This window comes from Gorilla gorilla, chromosome 5 (genome assembly GCF_029281585.2).
Source record: "Gorilla gorilla gorilla isolate KB3781 chromosome 5, NHGRI_mGorGor1-v2.1_pri, whole genome shotgun sequence".
Taxonomy (NCBI): domain Eukaryota; kingdom Metazoa; phylum Chordata; class Mammalia; order Primates; family Hominidae; genus Gorilla; species Gorilla gorilla.
This window is the reverse complement of record NC_073229.2, coordinates 189,139,180-189,161,489: the sequence shown is the minus strand read 5'-3', so window position 1 is coordinate 189,161,489 and position 22,310 is coordinate 189,139,180. Positions and strand designations below refer to the sequence as shown.

General features: G+C 39.1%; 1 long non-coding RNA gene across 1 annotated transcript in view; it reads left to right on the top strand.

The window, feature by feature from the left end:
- Positions 1–14,302: 14,302 nt before the first annotated feature.
- LOC109027254 (uncharacterized) overlaps positions 14,303–22,310 on the top strand; it is a 28,655-nt gene continuing 20,647 nt past the window's right edge. Inside the window, exon 1 of the long non-coding RNA XR_002006375.3 lies at positions 14,303–14,431. This is a non-coding gene — a long non-coding RNA (uncharacterized lncRNA). The remainder of the gene's footprint in view (positions 14,432–22,310) is intronic.

The following is a 22,310-nucleotide window of genomic DNA, read 5'->3' as shown; positions in this document are numbered from 1 at the left end:
TATTGAGGGAAGCAAAGGAAGGTGAGGGTTTAGAAAGGAGACATGAGGAGGATTACATAATTGTTTTTGGATAATTATCCTTGGGTGCAAGAATCGGTACCAAGGGGAGCACCAGTCTGAGGTTGGACAGGAAGTTGCTGGGCAGATGTCCTCGCAGACATATTATTTTGTGTAAGGTTGCAGTGGCCTTTGTGCAAGCTTGTGGTTTTTGCAGAGGCTTTTGCAGAGTTCTTATTATCAGGCATACATGAATGAGAACCCTCCATCATGGCCTTTCCCGGCTCCATTCGTCAGGGTTTTAACACAAGTGACTTTGTGAGTCTAACAACTTTTACACTAGCAACTTGCTATGGTGTGAATGTTTGTGTCCCCTTCCCCCACATTCATGTGTTGATACCTAGCCCCAAAGGTGATAGCGTTAAGAGGTAAGGACTTGGGAAGGTGATTAGGTCATAAAGGTAAAGGGCTTCCTGCCGTTAAAAAAATAAAATAAAAAAAAAAGGAAGATATTGGTACCAAGTAAAGATGCAACAAGAAGGCACTGTCTACGAGAAATAAGCCCTCATCAGACACAATATCTGCCGGTGCCTGGATGTTGGACTTCCAACATTCAGATCTGTGAGCAATAAATGTTTTCTCTTTATAAAATTCCTAGTCTGTAGTATCCTTTTATAGCAGCCTGTAAGCCTGTACAGACTAAGACACAACTACTTCAGGTTACTCACTTGCAGGCAGAGTAAATGAGTGAATGGTAGAGTGAGTGAATGAGAGGGTGAGTGAGTGAATCAGGTGACATTTGATCTGAAGGATCTTGAAGTACAAGTAAACAATCAGTGAGATGGGATATATATATATACCAGGTGCCAGGTACAGACTATATATATATAGAGAGAGAGAGTGAGAGTAGGTAAAGCTAACAATATTGTTCCACTTGGATTTTGATTTCAAACACATCTTGAACACTTCGCTATTCTTATATACAAATGCCACTTAAACCTGGGTTCAGTCAAACCTGAAGATATCAGCAAGAACTGGTGCCCCTGGGGTGGCCCTGTAAGCAAACTGTCCTCTTTCTCCCGACGCGTAGTCACAACGGCTAACACAAATGACTCACAACTGTGGACCCGCATATCAAGGCTCCAGGACAACATGGCGTATGGAAAAGGGGCCCTTGCTTTGTCCCTGGACTCAGAAATGCCCTGCCTTTCTCTCTCTGTTGTTTCCCTTGGACCACTCACTGTTCTTACTTTTCCTCCATTCTTTCTTTTGTTCACATCAGCTCTGGCTAAAACTAAAGTCGCTCCACGGTCCAGAATCAAATAGCTAAATTCAAGCATTTTCCTGTGTTTAAAGGGCTATGAGGACTAAAACAATCAGAACGAGGCTGATCATAACCCATTTCTACCACTTCTAGAATTCACATCTATTATGTGTTGTTTTGTATGTTTGTTTGTTCTCTCATCTTTCAAAGCTACATGAGTCATTTCCTCTCATTTTTCTTGTTCAAGAGAAAATTAGAAAAGAGAGGCTAAAATGTTCAAAGACAGAAGTGGGGTGTGTACTCCCCTCTTGCTGTATCGGAGCTTGTCACAGAAGAAAAGTTTGAAGTCCATAGTTTTTAAGGAATAAGTCATAACCAAGCCATGTGAGCTATTTTCCCACCAACAACTTTGAGTTGAAGAAGTTTTTGTTTAAATATTCATGTAGCAAAGTTATTTAAATTGTATTTTTGATGGTAACATACTGTGGACACTAATGAGCTTTTTTGATGATAGGTAATAATAAGAAGTGTTTCAGATGGCTTAACATGGTAATTTTTGAAATTTTAATTATTAACTAATATTTATATGTGGTTCTTAAAAACATGATTTTTGCATATTTTTTTGGAGAAGAAAGAATAAATTCTATAGTTTGAGAATTTTATTAGGAAATTAAAATTGCTATTCTTTAGATTTGCATATATCCAAATATACTAAAACTATCTCTTGGATTTTCTTGTTTATAATATTCCCAATGGTTTACAGACTTGCAGAATCATCATTCCTAGAGTTATAAAAAGGCAATTTTCTGCCTTACTACTTATTTTCATATAAACAGTTGAGTACATTTAGGGGTTACATTGGAGCCTATTAATAGCAAAATAGACTTTTCTAGAAACAACATTAAAACATATTACAAAGTCCCAGCATTTACATCACATTGTATAGGTGCCTTTGGAGCCAAGTGGTAAGTGCACGGGCATAGATTTGGAGCTAGTATTAATTTCTTAAATTTGTTATAAATATTATAGATGGCTATATATACATATATACAATTTAATCCAAATTTTATAGAATTTGTGTGTGTGTATGTGTATATATATATATATATATATATATATATTTTTTTTTTTTTTTTTTTTTTTTTTTTTTTTTTTAGGCAGAGTCTCTCTCTGTCGCCCAGGCTGGAGTGCAGTGGCAGGATCTCCACTTACTGCAAGCTCCGCCGCCCGGGTTCACGGCCATTCCCCTGCCTCAGCCTCCCGAGTATCTGGGACTACAGACGCCCGCCACCATGCCCGGCTAATTTTTTGTATTTTTAGTAGAGACGGGGTTTCACTGTGTTAGCCAGGATGGTCTAGATCTCCTGACCTCATGATCCACCCGCCCCGGCCTCCCAAAGTGCTTGGATTACAAGTGTAAGCCACCTCGCCCGGCCCAGAATTTGTGTTTTTTAAAGGCAGTGTTAGGCTTCTGGGAGGGGAATGATGATATTAATAGCTCCATTTTACAGATGAAAATGCAGAGACTGGTTAAAACAAGTAAGCTACCTAGTACAGAAGAGAATGCAAGTGTACGTCAGATTCTCAACCCTATGCCACATCACACACACACACAATCACACATTCAGCACAGACTGAATGGGAGAAGGAAAATCACATGTAACCCAGAAGATCTGAATATAGGGTCTAAATATCCAAAAGTAAATACAAAGGAATCTGGAAGAAACACTATAAATATCCCATAAAACTCAGATCATTCACTACATAAATTCTGATACATGGCATAATTGCATTTTTTGGACAATCATGTAAAAATTGTAAATTTTTCATTAAGATTGCAAATGGCAAATCAAACTAATTCATGGAGAACATTGCAGCTATTATGTTAATTTTTTCCATGGTACACTTCCTTTCTCTCTCGTTGTCTCTGTGTGTTTTCTCATGTGGGAATGGGAGGTTGAAGTCAATGACATACCTTTTTCAAAACTGAAGTTCTCTGATACTATGGTTTTAAAGCAGCTACAAAATTATGCTCTCTTACTTTTTCATTCAGACAAGTAAGAAAAAAATCTAAGAAGTGGAAAACAAACATTAAGGAAACTCCTACATCCAACAGTCTTGAGAAAACTAACCGTTTTTTCCTTCGAGACTTGAATCTGTCTTGATGTGACCTTTAGTTTCTTAAGAAATTTTCCCAGAGTACCTCACGCATGAAGCTTAACAGCAAGTGGCAAGAGAAGATCAATAGTGGGAAGATCCTGAAGCAATGAGGCTGGGCATCCTGACACAGTCATGTCCACAAGATGATTGACAACATGACATTTGAGCTACTCCTGTGTGTCATCAGATGAAGGTGGGGGTCACCTCAGGAGCATGAGTTAAAAAAAATGGCATGTGACCTATGGAACCATGCCTTCAGACAGAGCTGTAGCAGCAGGCATGCATCAGTGTGCCAGGCAGCACTGTGAGAAGGAATGATTCATTTTCATCCAGAAAGACAGCCATCCAAGAGGCAGAACCCTAAATAACGACAGGTCTCAAAGCCGAGGCTACCACTGTGCTCCAAACAATATGTGTCTGTTCTACTGAAATAGCTGCTGTGCACGCTGTCAGGAGTGACATTTGTGAAAGTACTCAGTGAAGGACAAATTCGTCGAGATGGCAGCTTCTGGGAGGTTGTCAATACAGTGGATACTTAATGTCGCTGCAACAGATTTGATAACAAATAATTTGTTGATTAAGGACTTAAAGTCACTTTTCCAGTATCTTAGCTTCTGATGATCTATGGCAAGGTAAACAATTAAAATAAGGAAAATGAACTACAGATAAAGATAAACAAAGTCCAAAGAGATGGGACTTTAAGCATTTCACTACTAACCTGGGCCTGTAGCATTAGATTGATGAGTAGCATCATGGAAATGATAACAAAGTAAGAGTGCTTTTCACACAAAACTACAGAAAATTGGTAACAATTCATTGGGTGCAAGAATCCAAACAGTGGGCCTCTTTGACACATCTTTACTACCACAGATAGCATTAGAAATATATCATGATACCATCACAGTCCTCTGAGAAGGAGAGCTGTCACGAAAGAAACATATCTTCGGTATAACATACACACCAGCGTTTTCACACTATTAGGAAATTCTACAAAAATCAGATTTTTCCTTTTATGCCATATTTTAAGTACATGCCACATGGAGTGAGAGGACAGTGCTAGACATTGATGGTATAGAGATAGAAAAGTTCTAATTCCTGTACCTGAAGGAAATCAGACCAGACCGCCAGATACTTTTCAGTCCTGTGGAGTAGACCTTCAAACACGCAATAATTAAAGCATATTATGGTAAGTACTATGATTTAACTTATAAATAATATGCTAAAAAAACACAGAAGAGAAATGCCTTTTGCTGTTTGGGGAAAGAAGAACATGAGGCGTATTAGTCGGGGTTCTCTAGAGGGACAGAACTAATAGGATAGATGTATATACGAAGGGGAATTTATTAAGGAGAATTGACTCATGCGATCATAAGGTGAAATTCCACAATAGGCCATCTGCAAGCTGAGGAGCAAGGAAGCCAGTCTGAGTCCCAAAACCTCAAAAGTAGGGAAGCTGACAGTGCAGCCTTCTGTCTGTGGCTGAAGGCCCAAGAGCCCAAGATGCCCTGGCAAATCACTGGTGTAAGTCCGAGAGTCCAGAAGCTGAAGAACTTGGAGTCTGATGTTCCAGGTCAGGAAGTATCCAGCACAGGAGAAAGATGAGGGTCAGAAGACTCAGCAAGTCTGCTCATTCCGCTTTCTTCTGTCTGCTTTTTCTAACCACGCTGGCAGCCAAGGGGATGGTGCCCACCCAGATTAATGGTGGGTCTGCCTCTCCCAGTCCACTGATTCAAATGTTAATCTCCTTTGACAGCACCCTCACAGACATACCCAGGAACAATACTTTGCATACTTTCAGCCAAATCAAGTTGACACTCAATATTAACCATCACAGGAGGCTTTCTGCAGAATAAAATGTAAAAGATGAGTCTTGACTATCCGCAAAGAGTTGGCTATTTGCAAGAAGTTGAGAGGAATTTGTTGAGAAGAATTCCTGGAAGAGAGAGTAGCTTATTGGTTGTTAAGTTAGTGTGAGAGGTCTAATGGGTTTCAGGTACCACTTTTGAAATATTTTAGTCTCAGGACACTTTCTGGTTTTAAAAGTTACTTAGAACACCAAGCAATTTCTGTTTTTGAAGATTATACTTCTTAATAAATACTGTATTTGAAATTTAAAAATAAATGTAAAATATATATTTATTAATATATTTTAAAATAGCAATAATAACTAATGGTTGACATCAGCTTATTTTATGAAAAATGACTATTTTTATTAAAAGAAAGTAGCAGTTAGAGAAGTGGCATTGTTTTCCATTTGAAATCTATTAATATCTGTCATAATAGAAGACAGGTGGATTCTCATCTGCTTCTGCATTTCTTCCATTGAAATATGTAGTTTTAGCAGAAATTTATAAGGAAAATTTGGTCTCACACAGATACGTATCTGAAAGAGGGAGAAGTGTATGCAGCTTGCCTAGAAAATTGTGACTATTCTTCTTTAATATTACACCAAAACTCAGCAAATCGTAGTTTCTCAAAGTTGAATTGCAATGTAAAATATATAGCAATATCAACAAGCTTCTCATTTATTGTTCTTATTTTGGTCTATCTTGTAAATTTCAATGGATCTTTACCTATGCATGATTTTGATCATTTGGAAAATACTGGTTTAGTTAGGTCTACAGAACTTTAAAACATGGTATATTTTATTGTAGAATATTTTTTTAAAATCACATTTGTTAAATATCACCACAGGTCTTATCAAATCTCTGAAATATTGAGAAGTATTTAAGCTGAGGTGGATTGATAGTTCTTTTCCAAAATACTAAATTAAATTTGAAGGCTCCATTTTTATCATTGGCAGTAAATACTATCAGTTGTTTTCCTTTGATAAGAACTTTTATACTAATTAAACAAAATGCCAGTTAAATCGTCAAATATTAATACCTGCAATAAGCGACTGGGTCATTCTGTTAAGTATTCATGAAAAAGCAGGCAGTTCAATTTGCCTCTCAAACTGTTCTGTACGTGCTTTACCTTGCGACAAATGCTTTAGGCATACTTCTCATTTCATTTTTCAGTGTTATAAGATGGGATGCAAGGATTGAGATTTAATAAATTGATACATTTTGACTCTTTATCAAAGACATTTAGCATTTTCTTGAATCATGGGTTGTGGCCATGGAGAATTCATTGAGTTCCGTTTGGTGTTACCGACTTGATTCTTGCTTCTAAGGGATGGGCAAATTCACTGCTACTGCTTCCAAGGGCAAGTGGCAACATAGTGTTAATAAAAAGGTGATGACTTATCATTACTATAAAATTAGTATTGATGCACAGCACCCTTGTGCATAGGTGGAGTTTCTATGGGCAGCCCCCATGGTTCCATAGTTGAGTCCTTAGGATCTGTGAACATGCTGAGATTTCACTTCCTGGATTGTGTTATGCGGACAGTAAAATAGAAGATGGCCTGGATGTGCCCAATCTCATTACAGGAGCTGTGGACGGGCGAGGAGAGCAGATCTCAGAAAGTTTGAAACATGAGAACTTCACCCACTGTTGCTGGCTTTGGAGATGGAGGAGGTCATAGCCAAGGAAGGTAGGCAGCAACTAGAAGATGCTAGAACTAACTAGAAGTGGAAAACAGCCCTGGATCAACACCCAGCATGGGAACAGGACTGTAGTCCTATGACTGTGTGAAACTGAATTCTGCAAACAACATGAATGAGGCTACACATGGCTTTCCCCTGGAATATCCAGTAGGCAGACCTGCCAACACACTGATGGTGGCCTTGGGAGACCCAGGACAGGGACTGTTCACATTTTACCTGGACTCCTGACCCATGGACACTGTTAGACCATAAATGTGTGCTGTGTTAAGCCAAAAAGTTTGCAGTAACTTGTTTGACATGAATCGAAAATTTAGAAATAGAAATAAATACACCATAAAAGGGTCTCTGGGACTCTCAAGGGCCCATAGCCTTTACTTTGAGAACTGCTGGCTTAAGACATCATTTGGTAGACAAGTAGGGGAGGACTCATCTGGGATCTGTGCTACCCCTACATTTTATAATTTCTTACATTCTGTTTTGGCACAAATATCTTTTGTATGCTGAATTCAGGCTTTTCTATGTCAACTGAATCAAGTTTCAGCATTGTGAGATGAAAACTTGGGCACTCATGGCTACATTTGACCTATAGATGACAGTGTGGCCCACATACACTGGACCAAATCATTTTTTAAATTAGGTGACAACATTTAAACGTCAAGAAATATAAATGGTGACTGGGGGCAGTGGCTCACGCCTGTTATCCCTGCACTTTGGGAAGCCAAGGCAGGAGGACTGCTTGAGCCCAGGAGTTTAGGAGCAGCCTGGTCAACGCAGGGAAACCTTTCTCTAAAAAAAAAAAAATTAGCTGGGCATGGTGGTGTGTGCTCGTGGTCCAAGCTGCTTGGTGGGCTGAGATGGGAGGATTGTTTGAGCCTGGGAAGTTGAGGCTGCAGTGAGCTGTGATCACTCCACCACGCTCCAGCCTGGGTTACAGAGCAAGACCTCATTCAAAAAAAAAAAAAGAAATATAAATATAAAATATAAATGTTACATATACACAATAAAAACTATTCACCATAAGAATAAATGAAATCCTGTCTTTTGCAGCAACATGGATGGAACTGGAGGCCATTATCTGAAGTGAAACAAGTCAAATACAAAAGACAAATATTGCATGTTCTCACGCCTAAATTGGAGCTAAAAAATGTGTACACATGGACACAGAGAGTTGAATCATAGACAATGGAGACTCAGAAAAGTGAGAGAGTGAGAGGGGCTGGATGATGAGAAATTACTTTAATAGTTAGTTGTTACACCAAACACCCTGATTTACACGTTACACAATCTATGCATGGAACAAAATTGCACTTGTACCCAATAAGTTTATAGAAATAAAAAAAATCCAGACTGCTTTAAAATCCAGGCTTCTCTAAAAACTCACAATGTACACCAAGGTGAGCCCTGATTCTGTTAGGACGACATTCAGTTGAAGCTCACCTATTCTTCCAAGAATGTGCCTTCCAACGAATCCGAGGCTCCACAGCTGCTCAGGTGCTCCGCGTTCTTCTTCTCTTTCACCTGCGGCATCTTTCACATCACCTTCCTGATGCCTGTATCCAGTAGCTCCCAGTTCGCCTGGGAGATGGACTGAGTCAGGGGCCAGGTGATTTCATTTCCCATCTATATCCCTGGGGCTATATTTCTCCTTGGCTATAGCTACAGACTGTTTGCTAGAAGGCGGGACTCCCGCTTCACTTAGTGAAGCTTGATTTGCCCAGAGGAGAGGCAAGAGAAACAGAAAGAGAAGCAGCCCAGATGAGAGAAAAGGTGCTTTAACTTTGATTGCTGCAGATTTTCTTGGCATTTTAATGCTGATGAAGCAGGTATGATTTGGGAAAGATGCTTGCAAGGTTCCTAACTGGAAATTTTAAGTTTGTTTTTTTAACTTTTTTTTTTTTGCTGATTGTTAGATCCGGGGCTCCAGGTCCAGCTCATGCTGTGGTCTGAAGGGAGTGGGTGGATGGGCAGAAAGAACACTGGGGAAGGGAGAGGGAGGTCGTCTGCAGGTGAATATGGTTTTACTCAGCATCAGCTCTCATCAACAGCTTTCTCACACTAGCTCTTTACACCGTGTACCCTGTCTTGGCTCCTTGAGCCAGCGGCTCCTACACAGGGCTGCGCGGCCAGCTCTCCCCTGCCTTCAGGGCCAGCAGCTTAACTCTTTCTCTCTCTGGGCATGAGTGCAAGCCGTGCTGTGCTGTGTCATGCTGACCCATGCCCTGGCTCCCCTCTGTCCATCTGCAAGACAGACAGCTCTGGTTCTCTCTCTTTCTCTGGGTGCCAGCGTGCCTGCCACGTCAAGCCACATTGAACCGAGCCAAGCCCTGTGCACAGCATCAGCAGGGCAATTATACCTTCTACAGAAAATAGTGGCTCCAAGCCAAGCACAAACTTACACAAAGAGGTTATATGACAAGTGGAGGTGTGCTCCTCCATGCCAAACTCTCTGAGTCATGCAGGCCCGGATATTCACCTCGGCCTATTCCTTGACCAGAGCACATCCGAGTAACTCACAGTGATAGAAGCCCCTTTTCAATGTGCATATCTATTGTGAGACTTTGGGACATTTCTAAGCACGAGGCATGTGATAACTGTGAGGGGCTCTTAGCTGCCCTTGTATCTGAGTGTCACTCACAAACACAGCGAAATTAGTGCTGTTTTAACTTTCACCAGGCACACTACTTTTTTTTTTTTTTTTTTTGAGACAGTCTCACTCTGTCGCCCAGACTGCAGTGCAGTGGTGCGATCTCGGCTCACTGAAAGCTATGCCTCACACCATTCTCCTGCCTCAGCCTCCCAAGTAGCTGGGACTACAGGCGCCTGCCACCACGCCCAGCTAATTTTTTGTATTTTTAGTTGAGACGGGGTTTCACCATGTTAGCCAGGATGGTCTCGATCTTCTGACCTAGTGATCCGCCCACCTCGGCCTCCCAAAGTGCTGGGATTACAGGCGTGAGCCACCGCGCCCGGCCGATATAAAGTCATTTTCAAATAGACTTGTCAAACCAGGTAATTTTTTAAGGTTTTTTGGATTGCATTATAAACAGAAAGGCACGCAAATCATAACTAAACAGTTGAATGATTATCCCTAAATCAACACACTCATGAACCACAATTCAGTTCCTTGCAATTTTTACCGAATGGGGTGTCTGATGTGGTAGCCATCCTTAAAATCTTTTCTTCTGAATATACTCTCATTGATTTGAGTCTGTGGTTATAATTATATCCATCATGTTGGAAAAAAAAAAGGAGCTGCAGTAGATCAGAAAACAATTATTCTTTTTCTGTTCCCGCTGAGCTTTCAAACCCACTCTGTGGGACAAGTTTTTCTCCTGCGTGTGAACGAAGTGGAGCACAGAGGCAAACATTTTCAGTTCACTCTTTAGTGATAGACAATTTTCCAGTCATTTCTATCTGTCCACGAATAGCCTCAGTTCCATCATTAGAATGTTTAATTCAGGTGAAGAAAGAAAACATCTAAAATTCATTGGAGATGAACTCTATTGGTTTAAGCTTGCTAGAAGACAGGGATCCTGTTGTTAGGGAAGGGATTTTGTGGTCTAATATTCCCCACCCTATTTAAGAACTTTGTTTTCTGATTCCTGTAAAGTTGCGGGTGTAGAACAGAAAAAAGTAGAGAATGGGCTGGAAATGGATCCTGTCCTAAAACCTCCCTGGACATGATTGTCACCTGAAGGTGCCTCTGTCTAGGTTTGACACGTAATCTACTGACTCATTCTCTTTGCTCATTTGTGAGTCTTGCAGGAACCCTGCTGCCCACAGCTGAGGAGCTTTTGCCTTCAGCATTCTTGACCCAGCCATGTGTGCCTTAGCCTTTTGTGTTCCATGCGTCAGTTGAGGTCATCTTTCCATTCCAAATATTGTACCCAGAGAAGATCCAGGGAAAATCCAAGTTCTCTCTCACATCCACTACCTCATGACACTGTCAGATAGATAAGATTCCAGGGGATGCAATATTGATCTCTGCAAAGGGGTCCTGGCCACCTCTGTTCATAAATGTTTACAGGAGGCACTCCTTGCTGAGGGGCACTGCAGAGGAAACAGAGGGGACGTTTTCTTTAAATAAATGATCCTTCTGATCGCTTATTCCTACCCTCATGTATCTTTAACGTAGTGAGGACTAAGAATGTACAAAACAGGTTTCTGGGACCCCTTTGGAAGTCTAACCTGGTGAATATCATACCTAATTTTGGAATATGGACACAGTAGGTGCCTATTAACATGCAGTTTCACTGGAGATGAGTCAGAAAAGCATCCTGTTATTGTTTTGTGATACAGTGTATGAAAATCTTTTTGAAATCTTGCTGTCCATGTAAATGTGCTGTCCTCTTCAGCTTGGTTTTGCTGCAAGAGAGGTCCTGCTCCTTGTGAAGTGGGGCTACCCCACAGGTAGTGTGCCCGGAGCAGCAGCTCGAAGGCAGTTCTGCAGTCATATTTACATCCACTTTTAATCACATGCAATTAAAGGGCAGATTATACAGAAATCTATAGAAAAGGGTAGCAACTTCTGGTCATCAAGTCATTGCCATGAAAAGAGGTGGTAAAATCTGGATGTTGCCATGGCCATGGTAAACTGACATGGCACACGAATGGGAGTGTCTTGTGGAAAGCCACTTTTGCTGTGTCCCTGTTTTAGCTAGTCCTCAATTTGGTTTGATGTCTGAGCCCCACCTCTGGAGTCAAGACCTACCTCCTGTGCCGAGTCCTGCCTTCTACCTCAGTTTCACCCATAGATTTGTGTGCATATCTCTGATGTCGTTAGCACTTTAATTAGCAGTTGTCAGAAACGGGCATGATCAGGGATAAAGTGCACATAGTAGGTAAAGATGACTGCTTCTGAGTTGGCGTAATGTGATCTATCAACACTGCTCATGTATGAGCGAAACTGCAGTGCTATTTAACCTCACTATTCCATTGACATCTATGTTATGTTCAAAATTATGTATTGTGATTTTTTCCAAATATTTTGTATAAATCCACAGAAATTAATTGTATTTCTTAAAACAAGTTAATTCAAAAGAACATACAAGAAACACAACAAAAAATCGGCAGTAAAAGGAAAACTATTTTAAACTTGAGATTTCTTCGCATGAGCTTCTGAGATGCTAGAAATTGATAAACTAAGTTTGAAGATCATTAGAAAATTATCAGTTTGAGTAAAAGGGAAATTAAAAACTGGGGAGAATATTTATGACATGAGAGGAAAATAATTAATGCTTTTATAATTTGAAAATCTTCATGAAATCAGTGAGCAAAAGACAATGACTGCATTAAAACTGAACAAATATATAAAGAGCAATTCATAAATTACCATGATAAAGTCCAAAATTGTTAATAACATAAGCAATGCAAATATAAAAAATTAGAAGCCATTTTTCATCTTTCAAACTGGCATTGGTAATTAGTAATACACAGTGTTGGCAAAGATTCAAGATAGTCCTCGTGCAAAGCTGATAGAAGAGAAAAAAGGGTTATAGATCTCAATATGGAAAAGTAAATAAAAATACTTAAAATATGCATACGCTTCGACCCATTAATCTCATATCTAGAAATTTAAATCAAGGGAATATTAAGGGATAGGTGCCAAGATTAGCTACAAGAATGTAGAGCATTGTATCAGTAGTGAAAACTTTGAAAACAAAATCAAACATAAAACACTGGATCAGTGGATGAATAAATTTGTATTTCTTCATAGTGATATACCTTCTAACCACTGTTACATAGAGCAAATTAAATGAAAAATAACTATTCTTTCAGAATTTATATTTACTGAACCTCTGCTTTGTGTGTGGAACTCTTCTAGCTACTGAGGATAAAGTAGTGAGCAAGACAGTTAAAATTCTCTATTCTCACAGAGCTTACCTACTAGTGAGTGCAAGATAATTTCCTATAAGTGCTTTAATAAAAATAACACAGATGAATGCAATAGAATAAACCAGATTATGAAACAGTATATATAGCATGAACCCATTTTTATTTTTTAATTTTTGTGGGTACATAGTAGGTATATGTATGTATGGGGTACAGGAGAAGTTTTGATAGAGGCATGCAATGTGTAACCATCACATCATGGAAGATGGAGTATCCATCCCTTCCAGCATTTATCATTTGTGTTACAAACAATCCAATTACACTCTTTTAGTTATTTTAAAATGTGCAATTAAATTATTATTAACTCCAGTCACCCTTTGTGCTGTCAAATACTAGGCATTATTCATTCATTCATTCTTTTTTTTTTTTTTTTTGAGATGGAATCTCGCTCTGTCATTCAGGCTGGAGAGCGGTGGTGCAATTTCGGCTCACTGAAACCTCTACCTCCCCGGTTCAAGCAATTCTCTCGCCTCAGCTTCCCTAGTAGCTGGGATTGCAGGAGTGTGCCACTATGCCCAGATAATTCTTGTATTTTTAGTAGAGACAGGGTTTCACTATGTTGGCCAGGCTGGTGTCGAACTCCTGACCTCAGGTGATCCACCTGCCTTGGCCTCCCAAAGTGCTGGGATTACAGACGTGAGCCACCACGCCCAGCTCATTCTATTTTTTTGTACACTTTACATAGCCTCACCTCCCTCTCACCCCCCACTACTACTCTTCCCAGCCTCTCGTAACCATCCTTCTACTCTCCATCTCTGTGGGTTTAATTGTTTTAATGGTTAGATCCCACAAATAAATGTGAACGATCAATGTTTGTTTTTCTGTGCCTGGCTTATTTCACTTAACATAAAGACCACCAGTCCTCCAGTTCCATCCATGTTGTTGCAAATGACTGAATCTTTTTTTTTCATGGCTGAATAGTACTTCATTGTGTATACAGACCACCTTTTCTTTATCCATTCATCTGCTGATGGACACTTAGGTTGGTTTCAAATCTTGGCTATTGTGAACAGAGCTGTAACAAACATAGTAGTGGCAGTTATCTCTTCAATATATTGAATTCCTTTCTTTTGGGTATATACCCAGCAGTGGGATTGTTAGATCATATGGTAGATCTCTTTTTAGATTTTTGGGGAACCTCCAAACTGTTATCCATAGTTGTTTTACTAATTTACATTCCACCAACAGTGTATGAGGGTTCCCTTTTCTTCACAGCCTCATCAGCATTTGTTATTGCCTGTCTTTTGGATACAAGCCATTATAACTGCGGTGAGATGATATTTCACTGTAGTTTTGATTTGCATTTGTGAGATGATCAATGATATTGTGCATGTTTTCATATGCCTACTAGCCTCATAGAATGAGTTTGGAAGTATTCTTTCCCCCTCCATTTTTTGAAACAGTTTGAGTAGTATTGCTATTATTTCTTTAACTGTTTAGTAGAATTCAGCAGTCAAGCCATTAGGTCCCAGGCTTTTCTTTACTGGGAACATTTTTATTTCAGCTTCAATTTCTTCACTTGTTATTAGTCTGTTCAGGCTTTGGATTTCTTCCTGGTTCAATCTCGGTAAGTTGTATATGTCTAGGAATTTATCCATTTGCTCTAGATTTTCCAATATACTAGCATATAGTTGCTCGCAGTAGCCACTATCTTTTGAATATCTGCAGTATCAGTTGCAATGTCTTCTTTTTCATCTCTGATGTTATGTGTTTGAATCTTCTCTCTTTTTATCTTAGTCTAGCTAAAGGCTTGTCAATTTTGTTTAACTTTTCAAAAAAACCAACTTTTTGTTTCATTGATCTTTTGTATTATTTTCTTTATTTCAATTTCATTTATTTCTGCTTTGTTCTTTATGATTTCATTTTTCTACTAATTTTGGGTTTGGTTTGCTTTTGCTTTTCCAGTTCTTGAAGATGTATTGTGAGGCTGTTTATTTAGAGTTTTCTTTCGTTTTTGATGTAGGCACTTATAGCTTTGAACTTTCCCCTTATATTGTTTTTATTGTATCCCATAGGTTTTGGTCTATGTTTCCATTATTATTTGTTTCAAAAATCTTTTCAATGTCCTTCTTAATTTATTCATTGATCCAATGGTGATTTAGGAGCATATTATGTAATTTCCATTTAATTGTGTACTTTTCAAAATTCTTTTTGGTATTAATTTCTAGTTTTATTCCATTGTCATTAAAGAAGATGCTTGATATTATTTCAATTTTAAAAAATATTTTAAGACTTGTTTTGTGACCTAACATATGATCTATTCTTGAGAAAGAACCATGTGCTGAGAAAAAGTATGTGTATTCTGCAGCCATTGAGTGAAATGTTCTGTAAATATCTATTAGACTCATGTGGTTTATAGTACAGATTAAGTCTGATGTTTCTTTGTTGATTTTCGGTCTGGAATATCGGTGCAGTGCTAAAAGCAGGGTGTTGAAATGTGCAACTATTATTGTATTGGGATCTATCTCTCTCTTTAGCTCTAATAATATTTGCTTTATATATCTGGGTGCTCCAGTGTTGGGTGCATATATTTACAATTATTGTATTCTCCAGCTGAATTGACCCCTTTATCATTATATAGGACCTTCTTTGTCTCTTCTTATATTAATAAATGTCTTGAAATCTACTTTGTCTGATGTTAGTAAAACTCCTGGCCTTTTTTTGGTTTCCATTGGCATGGAATATCTTTTTCCATCTCTTTATTTTCAGTCTATGTGTGTCTTTATAGGTGGAGTGTTTCTTCTAGGCAGCAGATCAGTGGGTCTCTCTCTCTCTCTCTCTTTTTTTAAAATTCATTCAGCCACTCTATGTCTTTTGATTGGAGATGTTAGTCTATTTACATTCAGTGTTATTATTGATAAATAAGGATATGCTCCTTCCATTTTGTTATTTGTTTTTGGTTGCTCTGTGGTCTTCGCTTCCTTTCCTTTCCTTCCTGTCATCCATTAGTGAAGGTGATTTTTCTCTGGTGATGTGATTTAATTTCTTGCTTTTTATTTTTTGTGTATCCATTGCATGTTTTTTGTTTTGAGGTTACCCGTGAGGCTTGCAAATACTGTCTTATAACCCATTATTTTAAGCTGATAATAACTTAGCACTGTTTGCCTAAACAAACTAACAAGCAAAAAGAAAACTAGTAAAGACTCATCACTTTAACTTCGTTACTCTTCTTTTTAACATTTTTTATCACTATATCTTACTGTACTGTCTATGTCTTGAAAAGTGTTGTAGTTATTATTTTTGATTGGTTCATGGTTTAGTCTTTCTACTTAGGATAAGAGTAGTTTACACACTACAGTTACAGTGTTATAATGTTCTGTGCTTTTCTGTTTACTATTAGCGGTGAGTTTTATACCTTCAGGTGATTACTTATTGCTCATTAATATCCTTTTCTTTCTGATTGAAGTACTCCTTTTAGCATTTCTTGAGTTATGAAAGCCCTCAGCTTTTCTTTATCAGGGAAAGTATTTATTTCTCCTTCATGTTAAAGGATAATTTCACCAGATATACTATCCTAGAGTAAAGTGTGTGTGGTTTTTTTCCTTCAGCACTTTAATTATGTCATGCCACTCTCTCCTGGCCTGTGAGGTTTCCACTGAAAATTCTGCTGTTGCCAGATGCATTGGAGCTCCATTGTATTTTATTTCTTTTCTTTTGCTGCATTTAGGATCCTTTCTTTCTCCTTGATCTATGGGAGTTTGATTATTAAATACCTTGAGGTTAAATCTGCTTGGTGTTCTATAACCTTCTTGTACTTGGATATTAATATTATTCTCTAGGTTTGGGAAGTTCTCTGTTATTATCCATTTGAATAAACTTTCTACCCTTATCTCTTTATCTCTTCTTTAGGGCCAATACCTCTTAGATTTGCCCTTTTAAGGCTACTCTCCGTATCCTGTAGGCATGCTTTATTGTTTTTTATTCTTTTTTCTTCAGTCTCCTCTGACTGTGTATTTTCAAATAGCCTGTCTTCAAGCTCACTAATTCTTTCTTCTGCTTGATTAATTCTGTGATTAAAAGACTCTGATGCATTCTTCAGTTGCATTTTTCAACTCCATAATTTCTCCTGTATTTTAAATTATTGCAATCTCTTTGTTAAATGTATCTGATAGAATTCTGTATTCCTTCTCTATGTTATTTTGAACTTCATTGAGTTTCCTCAAAACAGCTGTTTTGAATTATCTGTCTGAAAGGTAACATATCTCTGTTTCCCCAGGATTGGTACCTGATGACTTATTTAGTTTATGTGGTGTGGTTATGTTTCCCTGGATGGTGTTGATGCTAGTAGATATTCTTCAGTGTCTGGGCATTGAAGAAGTAGGGATTTCTTTTAGTCTTTGCAGTCTGGGCTTACTCGCCCTTCTTGGGAAAACTTTCCAGAAATTCTAAAGGACTTGGCTATTGTGATCTAAGCTGTATCTGCTTTAGGGGAAAACCCAAATCCAGAAGTGCTGTGGTTCCAGCAGACTTGTAGAGGTACTTCCTTGATGGTCTTGGACAAGATCCAAAATAATTTTCTGGATTACCAGACAGACTTTTGTTCTCCTCCCTTACTTTCTCCCAAACAAGCAGAGTCTCTCTTTATTCTGAGCTACCTGGACCTAGGGGTGGAGTGACATAAGCACCTGTGTGGCCATCACCCCTAGTACTGAGTTGAGTCAGACCTGAAACCAGCACAGCACCGGGTCTTGCCCAAAGCCTGCTCTAATGACTCCCTAACTACTGCCTATGGTTGCTCAAAACCCTGGCACTCTAAAATCAGCAGATGACAATTCTAGTCAGGCCTATGTCCTTCCCTTTGGGACAGCAAGTTACCCCAGGCCCTAGGGGCATACAGAGGTGCCAACCTGGAGCCAGGAGCTAGAGCCAAATACCTTTGAAGTTTATCTGGTGTTCTGCTGTACTGCAGCTGAGCTGGCTGTCAAACCACAAGGCACAATCCTTCCCACTCGTTCCTCCCCTAGCCAAAGGCAGAAGAGCCTCACCCCATGGCGACCACCACCTCAGGCCCATTAGAAGTACAGCCAAACGGCCGGACCTGGTGGCTCAGCCTGTAATCCCAGCACTTTGGGAGGTCGAGGCGGGCGGATCACGAGGTGAGGAGATCGAGACAATCCTGGCTAACACGGTGAAACCCCGTCTCTACTAAAAATACAAAAAAATTAGCCAGGCATGGTGTCGGGCACCTGTAATCCCAGCTACTCGGGAGGCTGAGGCAGGAGAATCTCTTGAACCTGGGAAGCAGAGGTTGCAGTGAGCCGAGATCGTGCCACTGCACTCCAGCCCGGGTGACAGAGGGAGACTCCATCTCAGAAAAAAAAAAAAAAAAAGTATAGCCAAACCACTGTTGACATTCCCTTTAGGTCCATAGGTTCCTCGGTTAGCTCATGTTGAATGCTGCCCGGCCTGGGGCTCACCCTGGCTCCTCTCTAAGCCAGAGTGTGTCCAGAAATGCCATCCAAGAGCCAAGTTCTGGAACTGGGGACCTTAAAAGCCTGTTTGCTGCCCTACCCCGCTGTGGCCAAGATGGTACTTAAGGTACAAGACAAAGTCCCCTTTACTTTTTCCTCTGCTTTTCTTAAGTAGAAGGAGTCTCACTCTATAGCCACCTTAGTTGTGAATGTCCTCAGTTTCACCTGAGGTCAGCAAGTTTCAGCATCTCACCTAAGGCCCTCAACATAATACTTGGGTGTCACTGCTGGTTATTCATGGCCCGAGGACTCCTCAGTTAGCAGGTGATGGATCCTTCCTGAGGGGAGTTCTTTCCTTCAAGACAGTGAATTCCTTCCTTTCGTTCTCTTCTGGCCCAGGGTATGTCTACAAATATTCGGGAGCTAGGGCCTGGAACAGGGGCCTCACAATTCTGACTGGTGCTTTATCATGCTGTGGCTCAGCTGGTACCCGAGATGCAAGACAAACTCATACCCACTCTTTGACATCCTCTCCTCAAGAAGGAAAGGAGGGTCTGTTTTGGAGCTGTGAATTGTGCAGCGTGGGGTTAGGGGAGGAGAGATGCCAGCACTCTCTTAGCCACCCCAGTTGGTATCTCAGTTGGTCATGTACTCTCCCGGTCCATTGTCTCAGCCCAGTTCAGCCCTAGGACTTGCTTTAGGTGTTGCAGTCCTTTTGGTCTAGACTGCCTTTCAAGTTTATTTGAGGCCCCATTGCATCTTAGCCCATGGTGGTGAGGCTTATAGATTTTTGCATCGTCATTCTCTCATTAATTTTTTTTTATGGAAATCCCTCCTGGCATGCTATTCCCAATGAATTAGTCTCTCTTTCTCTCTTCACTTATGTACTATATATATAGTACTTCATATATATATATATATATATATATGTATATAGATTATATTTGTATACATATTCATTTTGTTTATTCTTTTTCTAATTCAAATAATTTTGCAAGAAACCTCTTTATGTTCTAGTGCTTTAATTTCTATGGGTTAAATTGAAGAGTGAAGTTTTATTGTTAAAATATATGTGTATATATATTATTCTTTATAATTTGATAGATGTTGTCAGATTATTTTCTAAACAAAAGTAGTATCGTTTCTCACTTTCATCAGAAATGTTTGAAAGTATTCTTTACCACACAAACCCTATTGGAAATAGTTTTTGTAGCTTATATATTTTCAGACTGACTGATACGAAGTTATATATTATTGTATATTTATTTACATTTGTCTGAATACTAGTGAATTTGATCTTTTCATACGTTTCATGGCCTTTCAATTTGCACTTCTATTGATCATTATGTTTCAGTTGCTCTTGTATTATTTGTTTCCTTCTTGTAAATCTGTAGTTGTCATTTTATATTATAACTAGTAACACATTATCATCTTCATAATAAATTTTTTCCAGCTCACATGTTTTTCTACTGGCATTTTTCACAGTAACTTTTGCTATATAAAAGTTTAAATTTTTCTGTAATTCAATATGCCAATTTTCCTTTTAAAAATGCCTGGGCTTCAAGCCTTGGTTAAAAAGAGAATCGCTCCGACCCTTATTTTTAGTTCCCTAGGTTTTCTGTACGCATTAGCTTTTCTGTTGGCATTTACTTTTTTAACATTCAGCACCTTTAATTTATCTAAAATGTGCTTTAGACTATGGTTTAAGATATGTGTGAATGTAGAATCCCTGTATGTGTCTTCTGGATAGACAGCCAACTGTGGCAATACCATTCATTAAACAATCTATTGATTTTTGATTGAATTATGCTAATGCCTGTGTGACATACTGACATCCACATGTGTTTCACTGATTGATTTCTCTAATTTCATGTTTCAGTAGCAGTCAACTAGCTTATCATGTTTTACAAACACCCCAAAATGTCCTTGTTTTACACCAACAAATGTTGATTTGCTGCTCATTCTGCACATGTGATGCACCTATTTTGAGATCTGTGGTGAAGCAGTCTCTATTTACATGCATCCTTCCAGTATCACACAGCAAAGAGAAGGGACACATGGTGAAGCACTCACTTGTGTTTCTGCCTGGAGACACACTCAGTATCTATGCTTGTATTTCATTGACTAAAGCAAGTCACATGGTCATATTACTTTAAGAAGAATGGGAAAATACCAGAAGAAGTAGAATAATTATTAAGAACCATAATGTTCCTCTTCCATACAAATACCCTACTGATTTGATTAGTATTTTTGATAATGTGAATCGGTCTGTTTTATCAGTTCGAAAATTCCTTAATCTTTTTCTCTTCAAATACTGCATCCACCACCTTTTCTATCTTTAGTCTCTTACTGGGGAAATAGACTATGTCTGACTTTCTAATTTTATCTCCATTTTTTTAAATTATTTTCCATTTCAGACTCTTTGCCCTCTATGCTACAAAGAGGACGAAATAAATTATTTTGTTGTATTTTTCTATCCAATAATTTCTTTTCCGGTTGTGTCTGTTTTAAAAAATATATATAAGATTTTACTTCATTTTTAGCATTTTTCATTTGCAGAAGTTCTGGTTAGTGTTTTTGCAGGATTGCTAAGACATTTTTAATAAGTCCCTATTTTCTGAAATTCTTTCAAAGTTAATTTACATTTATTCAATTACAGTAAGATAATTGCTGGTATGGTTTGGCTCTGTGTCCCCACCCAAATCTCATCTCAAACTGTAATCATCATGTGTCAAAGTGGGAGGTGATTAGGTCACGGAAGTGGAGTTGTCCATATTGTTCTCATGATAGTGAGTGAATTCTCATGAGATCTGATGGTTTTACAAGTGTTTGGCAGTCCCCACATTGCCCTTTTTTTCTCCCGCCACTAGGTAAGACTTGCCTTGCTTCCCCTTTACCTTCCACCATGATTGTAAGTTTCCTGAGGCCTCTCCAACCCATATGGAACTGTAAGTCAATTAAAACTCTTTTGTTTATAAATTACCCAGGCTCAGGCAGTATCTTTATAACAGTGTGAGAATGAACTAATATAGATAATTGGTACTGGGAGTGGGGTACTGCTATAAAAATGACCTGAAATTATGAAAGCAACTTTGGAACTGGGTAATGGGCAGATGTTGGACCAGTTTGGAGGGCTCAGAAGACAGGAAGATGTGGGATAGTTCAGAATTTCATAGAGGCTTATTGAATGCTTTCAACCAAAAGGCTGATAGTGACATAGATAATGAAGTACTGGATAAGGTGGTCTCAGATGGAGATGAGGAACTTATTGGGAACTGAAGCACAGGTCATGCTTGCTATGCTTAGGCAAAGAGACTAGCAGCATTTTGTCCCTGTCCTAGAGATCTGTGGAACTTTGAATTTGAGAGACATGGATTTAGGATATCTGCCAGAAGAAATTTCTAAGCAGCAAAGCACTAATTTTGAACACATTCAGGTTTATGCATCATTTACAGAGATGATTTGAAATTGGAACACATTTTTAAAAGAGAAACAGAGCATAAAGGTTTGGAAAAATTTGCAGCCTAACCATGTGGAAAAAAAAAAAAAAAGAAGAAGACATTTTCTGAGAGGAATTCAAGCCCAAAGAACTTTGCATAAATAACAAGGAGTCAGATGTTAATAATTAAGACAATGGGTCAAATGTCTCCAGGGCATGTCAGAGTCCTTAGTGGCAGCCCCTTCCATCACAGGCCTGGAGGCCTAGGAGAGAAAAATGGTTTTGTGGGCTGGGCCAAGGGCCCTGCTGCTCTGTGCAGCTTCATGACATGGTGACCTGCGTCCCAGCTGCTCCAGCTCCATCTGTGACTAAAAGGGGCTGTGATGGTTAATATTAACTGTCAACTTGATTGGATTGAGGGATGCAAAGTATTGTTCCTCAGTGTGTCTGTGAGGGTGTTGCCAAAGGAGATTAACATTTGAGTCAGTGGACTGGGAGAGGCAGACCCACCCTCAATGTAGATGGGCATCATCCAATCAGCTGCCAGCATAACTAGAATAAAGCAGGCAGAAGAAGGTGAGAGAAGTCAACTTCTT